At 36.8% G+C, this 17,641-nt stretch overlaps 1 long non-coding RNA gene across 1 annotated transcript in view; it reads right to left on the bottom strand.

The window, feature by feature from the left end:
* Nucleotides 1–9,453: 9,453 nt before the first annotated feature.
* The window catches only part of LOC126487576 (uncharacterized), a 41,491-nt gene continuing 33,303 nt past the window's right edge, over nucleotides 9,454–17,641 (bottom strand). Inside the window, exons 2-3 of the long non-coding RNA XR_007588421.1 lie at nucleotides 11,831–11,912; nucleotides 9,454–9,473 (exon numbers count right to left, since the gene is read on the bottom strand). This is a non-coding gene — a long non-coding RNA (uncharacterized lncRNA). The remainder of the gene's footprint in view (nucleotides 9,474–11,830; nucleotides 11,913–17,641) is intronic.

The following is a 17,641-nucleotide window of genomic DNA, read 5'->3' on the forward strand; positions in this document are numbered from 1 at the left end:
CTAAAGGCTGTACCACTGCATAACAGGTTGGCAAAACAGCCCTTAGTAAATGGTCGTTAAGGAAAATCCCTTGCTCAAAATATAATATGGATATTATAGGCTCCTTGGAGACAAATGCTCTGAGACATGTTACATGGCTGCTGTGAATCTTCTGCAGTGGAAGTATTTGTGACCCCCTGAAAATCCAGTCCCCCAAAAGCATCATGATAGCCATAACATCACTGATGCTGATAGTTCCTGCACCTCTTCTACTGCCATCTCTCCAACTCTAGACTTAGCAATTATTCTGACATCACCTTGAATCTGAGAGTAATAAAAAAAAAGATGGTCAAAACACTCCTGTTCTGAAAGGCTGTATGTGCTGGGTACCAGCACCTTCTCCTGTGAAAGGATGACTGTACGCTGGGATGTCTCTCTGGGTGTCACCTACTGCTGATTTGATGATAAAGGCAGACAAAATACACTCCTCAACCTTCCATTTTTCTCTTTTTAATTTTGTTGTTGATGGAGATTCCTGGTTGTACTCCTGAGTTCATTTATAGCTATTTATAGAGGGTGATGGAGCCTGGGGTCTCCTACTCAGCTGTCTTGCTAATGGTAATAAATAATGTTTCTTTAGTAATTTAGGAAAGAGGCTCACGTTCATAATTTCTATCAGACTTGTGTTTACTGTCTCAGCCTGGATGATTGTCTTTATGTCTCAAAGCCATCTGAATTTAAATGTAAAAGTAAATGACTCAGGGCCAAGAACAAGAGTTGGTTAAGAATTAAATTCCCCTTAATTATCCACAGCTTCTAGTAGAGGTCTTTGTGTTTTCTGGTTTTTCCAACTCATTATTTCTCCTCCAGAAACTGTACTTTGCTTCATTTTTTTAATCTTAACTTTGAGCAAACACCTTTCTCAGCAAGCATTCTTTAATAATGGACTTTTATTGAATAGTTAATATATCACAGCAGGATTTTATAGAGACAACTACTAAAACTTAAAATTACTCAATTATGTATCCTTTTACCTTTTACTCAAAATCTATCCACCCTGAAAAGAATTTCTCACCGATAGACCTGTGCCTGGTCTCCCTCTCATAACTTTCTGACCTTCTTTTCTCTCTTTTCTCAATAGCTTCCAGTGAGTGCTTCATCTCAACTTGTCAAGGAGAGCAATATACATGCACATAGCTGGTGATATTTTCACTAAAAGTAACAATGGTGGTGCTCTACCTGTTTAGATAAAAGACAGGATTTGCAGAAGAAGATTCTTTGTCCAGGTAAGTACCTCAATCCACAATGTGTCTTTATCCAAGAGGCAACCTCCAACCTTGAACATGTCAAAGTGATGGGTAACAAATGCGTTGATTGGAAAGAAAATCTTGCACAAACAATAGCTCTCAGTACACAATTGGGGACACTTGAGAAGTTGCTGTTTCTCAAAACCTGGACTTCTCTTAGGTATCCCTTATGTTTAAGATCTTCAGAAACCTTCTCATCTTCACCAAATCTTGGGTGGTTCTGAAAAGGACACAATTTGAGTGTTCTGATGCCCACTTCTTTCTTTTATTTACAGCTTCCATCTGAGAATAATGACTTTGTTTATAAGAACTATGATTTCTATCTAAAAAGGTAATTCAGTTATCTTTCTAAAGACTGAAAAGTTTGAATTTACAGATCAAAATAAACTCAGTTGCTGCAAGAGGAAGAATTTTATGATCCTAAATCCAGACTCGAATAAATGATATCTTGTCTTAGAGGGTAAAGAATGTGGTGTATTTAAGCACAGAAGAGGAGTAGGATCTTCTACAAACAAAAGCTTCAGGTGTGGAAATGGTTCACAAAGCTAGATATTCTAGAACTCAGAAATTCAAATCCTCGGAAACTGAGAAGCTGCAGCTGTTACTGTAAATACAGGATCTTCATGCCTGTGGGGATTGTTCTGGACAGAGTTAATTGCTAGCTACTCTTGATTGCTAGGCTGCTTACTGATGTGATTATCACCAGAGAATTATTAAATCATGTCAAGTCCTCCTTGGTTTTCCCATCACAAGGAAATGTATAGATATTATTATTAAAATCAACAAATTTGTGAACTTTTTAATATTTACACTAACCTTTACTAATGGTCTGAATAGAGTTCAGCTGTTTGTAAGACCTTGTAAAGCATAAAAAAAATAGTCAAATTTTTCCTGCTACATTTTGTAACTCAAACCACCACAAAACATCTAATATGACACCTATCTTTCAAGCCAATGCTATATAATAGAGTATTTATTTCTTATCTAAATCAAAGAAGCATATGACCCATGGCGACATCACACTTATCTCTTGTGATAATAAATTGTAAACAGAACTGTAGCCTGGCGGGAATGCACAGTTTAAGGGACTGCTTTCTCTTCTAGATAGAAAACCAATAAAACCCCATGAAAAAGTAGTGAGCCCAGAGAAAGAGACATACATAGGAACCTAAGTCTCAGATGCTTGCTCTACCATGGAGAACTACATATTATATAGAAGATTTGTGTAAAAGAATGAAGAAAAAGGGCAAATTATAATACATGGTATTAATATATGATTGTGAAACTTGCACAATACTGAAGTGTTCCTCCAATTTTTATGTGGCCTCTGTTTCTCTATGAATGAGTTTTCTTAGAGTAATAAGAGTAGAGTTGACACATGCATAGAATCTTGGTAAATAAGAATCTTGGAAAATACTTTTGAGGTTGAGGATCCTATAACCCCAACCACTGTGCATTGTTTATTCCTCCTGAAATGCAAGTTAGAACCCTAATCCCTAAGGATGCTGTTGAGAGTTGGGAGTCTTTGAGAGGTGATTAGGCCACTAAATTAGTACCCATAGAAAACAGACTACAGACATTTTTATTCTTCTGTTAAGTGGATATACAAGAAGCAATTACAGCCTTCACAACTTTGAGAAATATTCTTCTGTTTACAAAACATCAAAGCTTGAAAACATTATTTTAAGAGCCTAGATTTAGACTCAAAATGTGTCTTTAATTGCGGCTGGATCCTATTAGAGAGTATCAGCTAATTAAGTTCAGAGGTTAAAGAAATTAAATATGAATGAATGAAGTGGATTGATTAAGTTATCTTTAGGAATGAAGATATTATGGATGGAAAGTGATTGTTCAGCAGTGGAAAATGCTTACTCTTCTCCCATAGTTCTGGAATTCAATTTCTAACACCTATACTGGAAGATTCACAATTGCCAGTGACTCTTGCTCCATAAAATCTCTGATATCCTCTTCCAGCTTCTTTACACAGAGAGAGAGAAACCAAATAAATACATAATAAAATCAATATTTTTATAAAAACAAAACACATGTGTTGATGCTGAATTTGACGCATTATAGATGTAGACTAATAAAGAATGGATGACTCTCTATGAGAAAAGAAAGAGCAAAAGTGTGCAAATTACACTAGCCAATGTAAACTTAAAATATAAGATAAAAAATCAAACATATTTTTCCTTGCTAAAATACAATTATTTCATCTTCGATGAAAAGTTTCTTTTAATAGTGCCCTAGGTGAGTTTGTACATTTTTTTAAGTATTATGTGACAAACAAGTTTTCTTGTGCAATTACTTACTTTGGTTGAGTCTTTTCTTTCTACCTCTCCTTTGTCCCCTCTTCCTACCTCTTATTCTCTTGTACCTGAAGCTTCAAAACTATCCCACACCAGTTAAGAATTAAGGTTAATAAAAGGGGTTATTTATTTAATGGAAAAAACTTACAGACCACCATCCCAAACAACAGTCCTCTCGTCACAAACAGGAAACAGAGAGTCTAGCCACCAGAATGGGAGCCAGAGCAAGAGAGAGAGAGTGCTTGGTTTCCTCAGCTTTTTAAACATTTAAGAGACCACACCCCAGTGGGCTGGTATCTTAAAGGCTATTGGCTGAAGGAGCGGATTTTATGAGCCTTTCCCTGCATCCTGGTTTCTACACATGATACAATATGAATAAATATATGTAAAATTATAAGCTAGGAGTCACATTCTTATGTAACCGTGCTTGACTTTCTAAGCCTTGGATACCTCACTAAATTACAATATTTTCCATCCATTAATTTTCCTACAAATTTTATTTTTCTTTAAGACTTGAATGATACTCTATGTTTATATCTTGGTAGACTTTTAGGTTACATCATTTCCTCTTATTATAAAAAAAAAAAGCAACAGTAAAAACAGGTATCTCGGTGGTTGGAGGCTTCTGATTGTTTGCCCTGGAGTGAGCAGTGATATAGCTGGGTTGGAAAGCAATTTTACCTTAAGATTCTGTGAAGATCCACACTGATTTCCATACTGGCTGTACCAGGTTTTCTCCCATTCTCTGGCCCATCTGTTCACTCAGTTCATAGTTGTTTGGGTTGTGTAGAAGCTTTAATTTTTGTATAGCCTTATTTGTCAATTTTTGAGGCTATTTGCTGTGCTAATGAAGTTCTAAACAGAAAATTCTTGCCTATCCTGATATAAAGTGTTCGTCTGTAGGCTCCTCTGCAAGTTTTGAGCAGTAGTTATATCTATAAGAGATATTGTTCAATCATATGATAGAGATATATTATTGGATTATCAGAAAAAAATGCTAAATTATTTTCTGTGGTAATTGAAATGGTTCACAAAACCAGTTCTAGCATTTCAGACTGCACAATGCCTAGAAGAGAAGTGAGAAAAGGTATTTGATGATGAGATGTTTATTTTTAAACAGTAGGAGGACCATTTTACATATACTGTAATTAGGATATATCAAAACTGAAAGCTTTGACTTTTAAAATACCCTTTAAATAAAAGGAGGTAAAATACAACTCAAACTTAATGTTTTCAAACCATGCATTTGATTGTGTCCCCAAATTTTGTAAAGAAATCTTAGAAACTAGTAATAGTAGGGTGGCCAGATGAAAGTTTGGCAAATGATTTTATCAACCCTGATCATGGAAAAAAAAATGGCAAAAAGTAAAAGCATTAGAAGTTATCCAACATCATCAATTCTTAGACTAATGCTTACAAACATAGCAAAACATCACTCCACACCTTGGAAACACATGTTTAGGAAGGGACACATAGAAAGAACAACTAAACTTTCATAAAGCAGCTGGACAGGAATGGTGGCACACATCTTTAATCCCAGCATTCAGGAGGTAAAGGCAAGCAGATCTCTACAAGTTCAAGGGCAGCCTGGTCTACAAAGTGAGTTCCATGACAGCCGGGATAACACAGAGAAACTCTGTCTCAAAAAAGTAGAACAAAATAAAAATTCCATAAAGCTTAAAGTCTTCACGATCTTTGCGCTTTGTTTCCAACAGCCAATCAACTCTGTAATTAGGTAACCGGCTTCACTTAAAGAGCAGAGATTTCTCTACAAAGCATCTCTAGTGGTTTTTAAGAAGAAAGCAGCAAAGACTGGTAAAGGTGGTAAATTCTTAGGGAGGCAGAGGCAGTACGATCACGAGTTCAAAGCCAGCCTGGGCCACATAATGAAATGTAGGCTGTATTAGTTACTTTTCTGTTGTTGGGATAAAACTCCATAACCAAAAGCAGCTTATGAAAGGAGTTTATTTTGGCTTACTGTTCCAGAGAGATGAATTTATTATGATGAGAATTCATCCTGGTGAGGAAACAGCAATAATCAGCAAGCATGGCCAGCAGGAGCAGGAAGTTGAGAGCTAACATCTTCAGATGGAACCACAAGGCAGAAAAAGCAAACTTGAAGCCAGGAGAGGCTATAGCATCCCCAAATGTGCCACCAGCGATGTACTTCCTTCACCTTTGCTGAGCAACACAAAGCCCTCTAAGGAGCGCCTCCCGCTGAGAACCGATAAGTCAAATATCCCAGCTGATGGGAGCGTTCCTCGTTCAAATCACCACATAGGCAAACACTACTTGAAGAACACTAATTCCAATTCATTTCTTTGGGAAATGGAGGTTCTTTTAAGCTGCGGTCCACAGTGTATATATTCAACTTGAAATGCAGGAAGGACAGAGAGACAGGGAGAAAGAAAGAAAGAAAGAAAGAAAGAAAGAAAGAAAGAAAGAAAGAAAGAAAGAAAGAAAGAAAGAAAGAAAGAAAGAAAGAAAGAAGAGTGAGGAAAGACAAAAAAAGAAGAGACCTAATTTAAACCCAGGGGCCTGGAGAAAGAGCTAATTGGGTCCACTGGGATTTCCAAAACTGTGACTGGGAAGAATTCAAACACAACAGGCAGATTTGTGCTTTTACTCCTACCTAACTTCCGACTGTGGTGCTGTATCCAGAAACACTCCACGTCAGGTTCTCCATATTTTCATTTAACTTTTAGACAGCCGATCTCTGAGTTATGGATTATATGATATGTTATGTATTTTATTTCATACAAAGACTGTACAAGTATTAAGTCACATGCTTAAGAAAACAGAAATGAGGGGGTCTTTATTTTATTGCACATTGAGTCAAAATGTATGAACTCAAAAGATTCATATACCTGGTTTGTATCAAATGAACGCTTCTGCCTGAGCTGAATCTGGCACAAGCTGTTCGGGCAGTTACATAACCCTGCATTTGCTCTGCCTACATATGTGCCTGCTGGAGCTTACTGCCGGCGCTGCAGAATTTAGACGAGGAATTTGCACAGTCAGTCCTGGAAAGAGAAAGAGAGCAGCAGGTTCAGTTCCTAGTAACGACCTAGGTCACAGGGGTGGGCAGGGCATCCAGGGGTCACAGAAACACAGAAACAAGTAGGATCGCTGCCAGATGCCTCAAACAAAACCTGGAGCCAAGCAGCCATCAGGATCTCCACGGCGTCCACTGGGACACAAGTCAACGCTTTCTGGGGAGAGCAAATCCTCTGGGTTGTTCCAGGAAGCTTTCATTAGTAACCACCCCAGCCAAGTCCTGTTCTACAACATCATAAAAATGCTGTCCTGACAACATATGCCTGGGCTTACTGTGCCTCTTTCTAGTCCTGTTTTCCTTGTTTCTAATGATTATTGTCTGTCAATGAGCTCAGTGATGTAGATAATTGTGAAGCCTCATTGCCTCTTACCTCAACCAGATAATTGCAAACCTTGTAGAATCGTGCCTTACTTACGGCTGCACCTCTCTCCTGACTATGTTGGCAATGTACCACAGATGAAATGATTGGTAAGTTATTTGCTGACTACATTTCCTTCTCTCCTAAATTTAGAGAGCTCGTTCTGTGTTAACAGCATTAAAAAGACCGTTTTGGTTCTGCTGTAGTCTCACTATGTGTCTGACAAATGACTTAATGTTTTTTTTTTTTTTTTAACTTCATGTGGCCACATCCACAAGATGTAATGCCTGAATGTAGAGACTGGAGCAAAGTTTTATCTGATAGACACAAGCTTGAAGTAGACCTTTTAGAATAATAAAATACATCTGCATTCATTTTCAGGATAATTATATTCTAGGTTTATAACCTTACAATTTAGAAATACTCAATTCAAGACATATAAAATTCACTTACATCTTTTCAGATAACTAAATTTCTGGAAGTTGAAAAATAATTTCGTGACAAAATAGAGTGTTGTCACTTAAACAAGAATAAATTACTATCCATCAAAGGCTTAAACTTAGAATTTATATTAAAAGAGGAAAAATGAATTAGGGCCATCAATAGCTCATACAAATTTCATATAAAGAAAACACTGAAAGGAAAAAAAACATAAAAAATATAAAGTGATTGCAAAATGAACGTAATTTCAAGTTATAATTTGTGAGGAAATAAAATTGATCTAACTACACTCTACTTTCTAAAATACTGCTCTAATCACTAAAAACATTTTGTAGATTAAAAATGAGAGAAGAAATACTAACAAAAAATGATATATGGCAGGAAATCACGGGAAACTAAAGAATGTCTTCATGGTACTTATCAGTAGACATCACTCCTTCCAGAACCTAATGAGGAACCACTCTTTCCCAAAGAACAGGTACTATATTAATACATATGCATATATAGACATGCATATGTATATGTCCATGGATTGGAAGAGAGAATTACAGTTCTGGTTGGATTTTGCATTATCTCAAGAACAGTCACATTCCTAGACACACAAGGCAGCTGACAGCGGCATTTGTTCTATGATTAAATTCAGTTTTATCTAAGAACAGTGAGAATTTTCCAGGGCAGACTTTGATTATTAGTCTTGGAACTGAGAAAAGGCATGAATAATTTCCCAGCTAACAATCAGCCTCAAGATACATAAGTATAAAGTGACTCAGCAAAGGAATGAAACATCCTAAACTTTAATTTCTACAGAGAAGCTTTCCCTGCCAAGATTCAGCCCAGAAACAGACACTCCTAATGTCCCCCATCAAGGATTGATGGGACACCTGGGACCTGAGGGAACAAGTCGAAGAGCTTTAACAATTCTACCACAGCCAAAAAGAGAAAGATTCTGAAAGCATCAGCAACCATGCTTCCCCTGGTCAAAAGAAACAAAAGAAACAATGAGAAACAACAACAAAAACACAAAACATTGGTGCAGCCCAAATGTACTCCCAGAACAAGTCAAATTTATTTTATAGTAGATAAAGGAAGCCAAACACACTGACTGTAGATACAACCCTTAATATAAATGTTCATTCAGAAGCTTTATTGAGGAAGTCATCATCAACAGTAAAGGTACACAAGCCTGTACCATCCATTCTAAAAACTGGCACTGCTGTCAAATCATGTGACACCGGGGGACACTCAATATCTTGAAAGGAAGTTGAAACAAAGGCAATGAGTGATGGTTTTCTAATGTCACAGGGTTAATGCAACATCGTATGGAGAATGGTAGTGTTCCCACTAGAGTGGAAACATCTGGCATCCATAAATCAAGGCCAGGGTACCATGACAACTGGATCATGATGGAATTATAGGAATTTAAAAATACACACACTAAAATTTAAAGCATCCTAAGAAGTGAAATACATCATGAACTCACAACGTATTTTTTTCTCCTTCCAAAGGATGTGCATTTTTTGCTCTATCAAGATGCCAGTATAAAAATGCGTGTGGTTATTAAATTGTGTTTATAAGTTCTTCTAATACCCAATAAAGATGGTTTAAGACTGTGCTAGAGTAACACTGCCTATACATATAAATTATTTAATTATTTTCTAAAGATAAGTGGTGACTCAGATACTAAAACAGAAGTAAAAGAATATTGTATCAAAAATAGTATTCATTTGTTTCAATAATGTAGCCATTGTTTAATATTAAAGAAAGATAATGATTTAATTCAATTCCTTAGAAACTAACAGAGAAAATACAATGCTACAATAAGACATTCAGTAAAATTTAAGCATTTATTACCAATCAATACCTGCACATTCTAATGTGGTATAATTCTCCAGTCAATCCTAGATTCCTCATAAAGTGATACAATCCACTTCTATGGTTTCAGGAAAAAAATAGGTGTCCAGAAATATCCATGTGCTCAGCCCTGGAACTTGACCTTCCAGTGTGACAATGAGGAATCAAAGCTGCAAACAGAAGGCTGTCATCACCTGATCTCTTCTAGAGAACCTAGTCTGAATGTGTCTTGTAACATTTCATGTAATTTCTCATAGCTTTTCCAAAATTTGTAGGAACATCTCCTCTTTGTTTGCTTGCCATAGCCTGTGTTTCTTATTGATTCTCACGTTCTGTGTTGTGTATCCAGGTCCCCAGACAAGCCTAAGAAAGAACTGTGTGAGAACATAAGCATCATATGGAGTTACAGTCATAATGAACATAAGAATGAGTATGTATCAGTAGAAAGAGGACAGGAGAGGAGAGGAGAGGTAAGAGCAAAGGCTTTGTACTTTCTGCACACTGCACAGAACAGGGATTTTATTTTACATGTTAGAGTAGGAGCAGTCTAACTGACATATAAGTGTAAAAAATGAAGTATTTACCATATAAATAGTGAATACCATAAAAAGTGCAAAAAATAGAGTATTTACCATATAAGTACAAAAAATATAGTATTACCTTAAAATCTAGCCTTTTGACATGCTCAGGAAATAAAATTGTTACAAAGTAAAGACAGGTAAAACAAAATCTGATTTTAATATCCTAATTTTCAGAGATCTTTGTAATCATGATTATAATAGCCAGAAACAAGAAAAATGCTTTTATTCTTGAACACTTAATAAATATTTTATAACAAATCATTCTATGATCCAAATAATTTATTTTTAAAGCTGAAGAAATTTCTATAATTCCTTTATAGATTGTTATTTGCACAAATTCAAGTAGTTGAATGTATTAAAGTCCTGTCTTTGGAAATGGAAATCAATAAGAGCAAGTATTTTGCAAACTTCTCATTAACTATGAAAAACTAGATGAAAATAACAATTTGCAGAATTGGCTAGTATAGTAATTTATTTTCAAATTGCTGTTGCAAAGCACATGACAGAAGAAGCTTACAGAGTGAAGGGTGTGTTTATCTGTGTTCACATTTTGTGGGTGCAACCCACCATGGTGGGAAAGGCATAGCAGCAACAGCATAAAGTCACCGGCCATGTTGATTTCACAATCAGGAAACAGAGAGTGATAAATGCTAGTACTCAGCTCAACTTCTTCTTTTTGTTCAGCCGGGGAACAAAATCCATGAATGTTCCCTCCACAGTCTAGGTTACCTCTTCCCTTTTCAGTTAAACATCTCTGGGAATACCCTCAGAGTCACATCCAGAGATGTATGTCCATGGTGATCCTAAATCCAGTCAAGCTGACAATGAAGGTCAACAGTCATATCTGGCATAGAATGACCTACTGTGTTCAGAATTATAATAGAAATATAGTGAAATACTTTATCCATTAACCAGCAAAGTTCAAAGCACTTAATATAGGGTTGAATAGGAGACAGCATTCCTGAACATTTAAAGAATGACAACTGACTCACGTAGTAGGAGGCCTCTTGTTTGTTCCTGGCTGCTTGGTAGCTCAGAACCAAAATAACCACTCAAAAACTGTATTAATTAAATCACTGCTTGGCCAATTAGCTCTAGCTTTTTATTGGCTAGCTCTTACATCTTAATTTAACCCATTTCTATTCATCTGTTTATCACCACATGAAAGTGGCTTACTGGCAGGGTTCCATCTGGTGTCTGACTCTAGAGAGGCTACATGGCTTCTCCTGACTCTGCCTTCTTTCTGCCAGCATTCAGTTTAGTTTCTCCCACCTACCCGTGTTCTGCCCCTCTATAGACTCAAAACAGTTTCTTTATTAACCAATGGTATTCACAGCATACAGAGGGGAATCCCACATTACCTCTCCTTTACTGTCTAAATGAAAAGGAAGCATACAGAGGGGAATCCCACATCAGACTCAATGTAATTTGTAAGACCTAACCTACCTTTGTAGTGATAATGTGCAAATTTGCTCAATGTTAAATCATAGACTAGTCATTATCTAGTATTTGTAATTACAACAAGATAAGAACATTTATAAAACTAAAAAGGTGAGGAAAGAAGAAACAAGAAAGAAGGTTGAGAAGAGTAAATGTCAAGAAAGCTAGTCACAAAACAGTAACAGTTCCACCACACATACAATAGAAAAGCCTCGGAATGTGTACAGAACTCCTAAACATGGAACACTGACAAAGAAATGAAAAGGGCCCACTTACACCACTTTACATGTGGTTTTTGTTTTCTGACTATGAAATAATCTACAGTATCTCTGAGCAGTAGAAGTTGGTAGATAATGCTGTGAGACTCAATCACACATGAACAGAAGAGAACTTCTGACAATGCCATGAGATTTTACTTGTCTCAGTCACTGTTCTATTGCTGTGAAGAGCCACCATGACCAAGGCAGCTCTTATAAAAGAAAGCATTTAGGTGGGGGTTTGCTTACCTTTTCAGAGTTAGTCTATGACTATCGTGGTGGGGAGCATAGAGGCACACAGGAACAGAAGATGAGAGTTTCACATCCTAATCTATAAGCAGGAGAGAGAGAGAGAGAGAGAGAGAGAGAGAGAGAGAGAGAGAGAGAGAGAGAGAGAGACTAGGCATTAGCAAGGGCTTTTAAAACCTCAAAGCCCACCCCCAGTGGCACACCTTCCGCAAGAAGAACATACCTCCATACCTCCTAATCCTTCCAAACATTTCATCAACTGGAGGTTAAACAGGCAGATATATGAGCCTATAAGGGTCATTTTCATTCAAACCACCAAAATACTTTGGGAAGAGAAAAACCAAATTGGTAGAGTCCTTGGGCAAGGACTCAACTACACTACCTAAAAATTCTTATGGAGGACAGACACATATATTCAATCTGATATTTAGGATATCCTATAACCCTACTGACGGTATTTCATTCCATCTAGAAACAGTCAAATAAGTCTTCTCAAATGATTCAGGCTGGAAAGATATATAGATCTCAGTTAGTTTTCTCCAGGCCTTGCTTGAGAATAGTCCAGAAACAGTGCTGCCAAATTGAACCATCATTGTCATTGGTTACAAACGATGGCCAACTCAGCATGTGTGATGTTTTAGTTCCTACCTCACTGCCCCATTTCCTTTCTTTTGCCTCCCAGAGACTGCATATCCTAAGAAATTATAACTTATTAACTTTTGCCTGATACTAATTTCTAAGGAATTGGTCTTCACCTGAAAAGGATATTTACATGAACACTTTCTCCATCTAACAGACAAAAACTAAAACCAAGTTCTCCAAAACAAAACATTTTGGCTCCTCATTTATACATATGTATATGAAAAAAACTAGTGAAAATAGAGGTCATGAATTTGAAAGGACCAAGGAAGGATGTGGGAGGATTCAGATGAAAGAAATAGAAGGGGGGAGTTATCAAACTATATTGAATTCTCAAAAAAGGAATAATTAAAATGAAATTCATAAAATAAAACATGTAACTTCCAAAATTTAATTTCCTAATTTGTAAAACTCATTCCCTCATTAATAACCATTTATTTCATCTATGCTATCCTCAAAATATTTTACTAAATAATTCAGAATTAAAAAGATAAATTATATGAGTCAAAATTCTAGATAAACAAGCAAGTACATTGGACATTATGATGAATTGTGCTAAGTGAGACAGAAATTACTCAATTTCTGTTCTTCAGCAAGAAACAAACATCAGACTCAACCTTAGTGCTTTCAGAGGACTTAGTTCTTCCTTGGTCAATTGGCAATGGTTTTTAAAGTATATATACTATCTAACTAAGACCATGTTAAAAAGAGAAACCAGAAGAATATCATAGAAGTTTTACTGCTCTTGGGTAAATTTTCCTCCTCCTGGGTTGCCTCATCCAGTCTAGATGTGAGTGTTTGTGCCTAGTCTTATTGTAACCTATTATGCTGTGCTCTGTTGATATCCTCTGGAGGCGCTCTCTCTCTCTCTCTCTCTCTCTCTCTCTCTCTCTCTCTCTCTCTCTCTCTCGAGAAGTGGATCTGGGGAGAGGAGAGATAGTGGGGCAAGCTTGCCTGGGAAGATTGGAGGAAGGGAAAAGTGGCCAGAGTAAATTCATGAGAGAAAAAGAAAAGAATAGAAATTCAACCAACCCAGTGTGTGAAGGGCTCAACAGATGACTAGAGCAAAACTGAGAGAAGTAGAGAGGAACAATGAGTAGAAGTGGATTTGCTCCACCAAGAACTTGTACTCTGCTAAAATAAGGAGGCAAAGAATTTCTAAGGAGAAGAATGACAGAGCTACAGGGGCCAGCAATGCAGCTCAGGGGGTAAAGGTGTTTGCCACGAAGTCTGATGACTGTGACCCACATGGTACAAGGAGAAGATTAACTCCCACAGTTGTATCGGACCTCCACAGAAGCACTGTGGTACACACAACACACACATACACACACACACAGAGAGAGAGAGAGAGAGAGAGAGAGAGAGAGAGAGAGAGAGAGAGAGAGAGAGAGAGAGAGAGAGAGGTGCCATGCACATGCCTAAATAATTATAATGAAAAATTTATAAAAGAACAAAAATTAACATGAATACATCTGGTGTCTTTTCACAAATCTCTCATCTAAAACCCTGTGATCTTACATCCCAGCATTTCTTAGAAAGATTCAGGTTAAAAGTGATATCAGCCTAGATACAGTGGGGAGGGCCTTGGTCCTGTCTCAAGTGATGAGACAGACTTGGTTGACTCCCCATGGGTCACTTCTCTGTGGAGTGAATGGGGGTTTGGGGAGGAGAAGAGGTAGGAGTGGGAGGATGGGAGAGAGAGGGAACTGGGATTGGTATGTTGAATAAGATTGTTTTAAAAATAAAAATAAGAAAAATAATATGTGTGGGTTTAAGCTCCATATGCTCTGTGATTGCTTATTAATGAGAGTGCAATAAGTATGGAATAATGGTGGCTTGGTACTACAAAGTAAGTTATTTGTACATGATTCAGGCAGAATACTGCTCTTTCCCTTGAACTACATACTGTAGTAAAAACAGTGCTAATCTAATAATATCTGAAAGTGCTCAAGATTATGAAGGGTTTAAAAATATTTTTCTGGTGAAGAAAATATACTTTCTTCAAATTTTAAACAGCTGTCATGTGAAAAAAATTAAAGGAAAGAAAGCAGTCCTACGCAGTGAAGCTAAAGCCTACAGATTTAAGAAATATTGATAATCCCTGACAGTGCTTTGGGAAGAAAAGTTCTACCTTATTATATAGAACAGAATTTGGTGAAATTTAACTTCTCAAGAAGAGAAACATTGCCTTTGGACACAAAAATTCAAGAAGCAATTCCTTCTTTGAGGACTACTTCTGGACTGGGGGCATTGAAGAGCAACTTTTCCTTTTAATTCAAGGAAATTAGACAAACATGTTTGAAAAGAAAGAGTATATATAGACTTTGAATAACAGTCCCAATCAGTGGCTTGTTAAAGAGAGGGAAATGTGATTCTCTCAGAACCCTGCCCAGCACATTTCCTGAAAGCAATAGACAGAAGAAACCAAAACACAAGAGTCTCTATAACTTGACAATATAAGGAGAACATAGAAAAAATATGAAATAGTTCCATGCAGGACAGGACCTCCAAGAACATACATCAGATTCTTGAAAATACATTGCTGACTAATGTTGCTGACTACTAAGATATGCATGCATAGAATGAAGACATAGGAGCAAAGGAATGCCTGATATTATAAAAACTCACATTAGCCTGAGGTATGCTTGAGTCCCAATAGGCCAGACAGAGATATGTTTGCTGATCACCCTGAGGGCTGTGCTGAGAATACAGAGAAGCATCTAGCATAGACGCTACACAAGCCCTGTATTAAAGCTTGCTCACGGCAAAAAGCTAATTCAGATCCACATTAATAAAATTTATAAACCAATTTCAAAAGGATTATCCTTACTCGCTGCAACTTAATTCTCTGCCAAGACAAAGATGCATCAGTCTTTAAAACATGAGTACAAACTGGATCTAGCAACACAATGTGTAAGTTATTCTGTTTCCAATAAAAAAAACGACTATGTATGACAAGAGGAAGAGACATGTGCCCCAGAGAGAGAAAAATTTATTATATAGAAGCTGAGCCACAAGGGAAGCTGAACTTAGCATTGTGGGGCAAGAATTTAAGGACTTTGTGATTTCCTGAAGTATTAAAGAAGAAATAAAGCTAAGAAAAATGAAAAACTCAAAATAGAGAAAATTCATCTTTGAAGGATGAAAACTATGCTATCTAAGATGAGAAATGTAAAGCCATGCTTTCCTGTGGAATTGGGTTCAATGGGGCAGAGGAAATTATTTATGGTCGGAAAGCACAAGGATCCAGTCTACAACACTGAGGCAGTGGAAGAAAAAATTAGTGCATCCTTGATGATTTGAAGAACAATACTGAAACTGAGAACGAAGGAAGAAAATAGAGAACATTCTTAATACCTTGAAAAATAATGTGTATAGCATTTTCTCAAGTGAGGAAAGGATAAAGTAAGTGAGCTAGCCCCAAATAGGGTGAAGACTACAAATCAAACAGATGCATATAACTAACAAAGAGAAAGGTGGTTCAGTCAGCCTCTTGAGAAAGGTCATGGACCACACAGAAGAAAAGAGAGTCTGAAGCAATGCAAGTCAGTTTTAAAGCACTGACGAGAAAATGCTTATTAACTCAATTCTTTAGTTACAAAAACATCCTTCTGAAATGGCGAGTTAATATTTTCAGACAGACATGAATTAAAGAGTTTCTAGAAACACAAGTCAACTGTAAAGCACTGTGGGGGGGAACAAAGCTACAAAGCTCATTGATGTTTCAAATTACAGAGTTTTTTTAAGAGCAAATTACAAACAATGAGTAATTATAAGCTCTCTGGAAACATCAATTAGTAAGTTCTTTCTGTATATCACTCTAATATAAAGCAACCGATTGGTTAAACAGCAACTGATGGGAGCCAGGCAAGGTGGTGCACACCTGTGATCTGAGACGGGGCATAATGAGGTTGCAATTAGTTTAGACTACACAGTGAGAGACGCTGGATCAAAAATAGAAAAGCAAAAAGGCAGAAGATGAGAACTGTTGGACAATTCAGGAGCTCGAGTGTCAACTGCCAACCCAAGGAAAAGATGTCATGAGAGGAAATGACAATGAAAAAAATAAAGCACACCACATTAAAAAAAATTTCATCCAAAAGGCAAGCGTTCTAAAACTTTCTGCTTTGTTAACAGAGACGACCGACTGCTAAAACATGAAACAACTGAAAAGTGGACACACGCACACTCTATTTATTTTACTAATTATCTCTCAATGATAACAGGTATGTATCAAATCAGAATGTGTAGAATATTCACATCTGTTTTGTGATAAAACTCATACTACCAAAAATCGATATCCTATGGGACAAGTGTTCTGTGGTCTGCACAAGTGAGCAGAAAATACCACAAAATGGCACCTTCCATAGAGCAGCAGCCTTCAAACCATTAAAGAATAGAAATTATACAGAACATGTTCTTTGATGACAGAAAAGATAAATTTAAAACAAAAACAAACAATGTAGGGATTTAGCCAGTTCCTGAAAATTGTGGCCAATATTGGTGTTAGCCATCTTTCCAAATACTCGGCCTGGTGGGGTGAGGACACAAGTGATTTGAACTCAAATGCTAATCACAAAACAGCTAAGTTGTTGGAGATGGAGACAGGCATTGAGTAGAGAGCACCCCTTAGCTACCAGTGCTCACACTGCTAACCGTGCAGTGTTATCTTAGTTTTAAAAGGTTCTGAAGTGAGTGGCCTCTGGTTCCATTCTAAGACAAAAGCAAACAGGTTAATTCTACAATGTCTACAAAGAAGAACGCAGTGATCACCTAAGAAAGTGGGAGCATAGACACCTGAAAAACTGAAGAATCAATTTTAAAAATTCTGAAAAAATAAAATTTAAAAAAGTCAAATCTAAATGATGGTATTTTAATTATATGGGTATTAGCTTGGCACAAACCAATCCTCAACAACACAAGGAAAGCAAAAGACTACAATTAAAACATTCAGAGACCCAAAAAAAGGGTTTTTGTGCTAAGTCCTACATACAGTTAAAAAAAATCATAAAACATACATTAGAAATAACATTTAACTCAAGGTTTTAAATAAGATAAGCATTTGTTAAGCTTACTAAAATCAAAAAAGAGAAATTTTTTTAAATATAATTTTTTATTGAAAAAAAAAAAAAGATTTCCGCCTCCTCCCCGCCTCCCATTTCCCTCCCC

This window comes from Alexandromys fortis, unplaced genomic scaffold (genome assembly GCF_014885135.2).
Source record: "Alexandromys fortis isolate MF-2015 unplaced genomic scaffold, M_Fortis_MF-2015_v1.1 scaffold_191, whole genome shotgun sequence".
Lineage (NCBI taxonomy): Eukaryota > Metazoa > Chordata > Mammalia > Rodentia > Cricetidae > Alexandromys > Alexandromys fortis.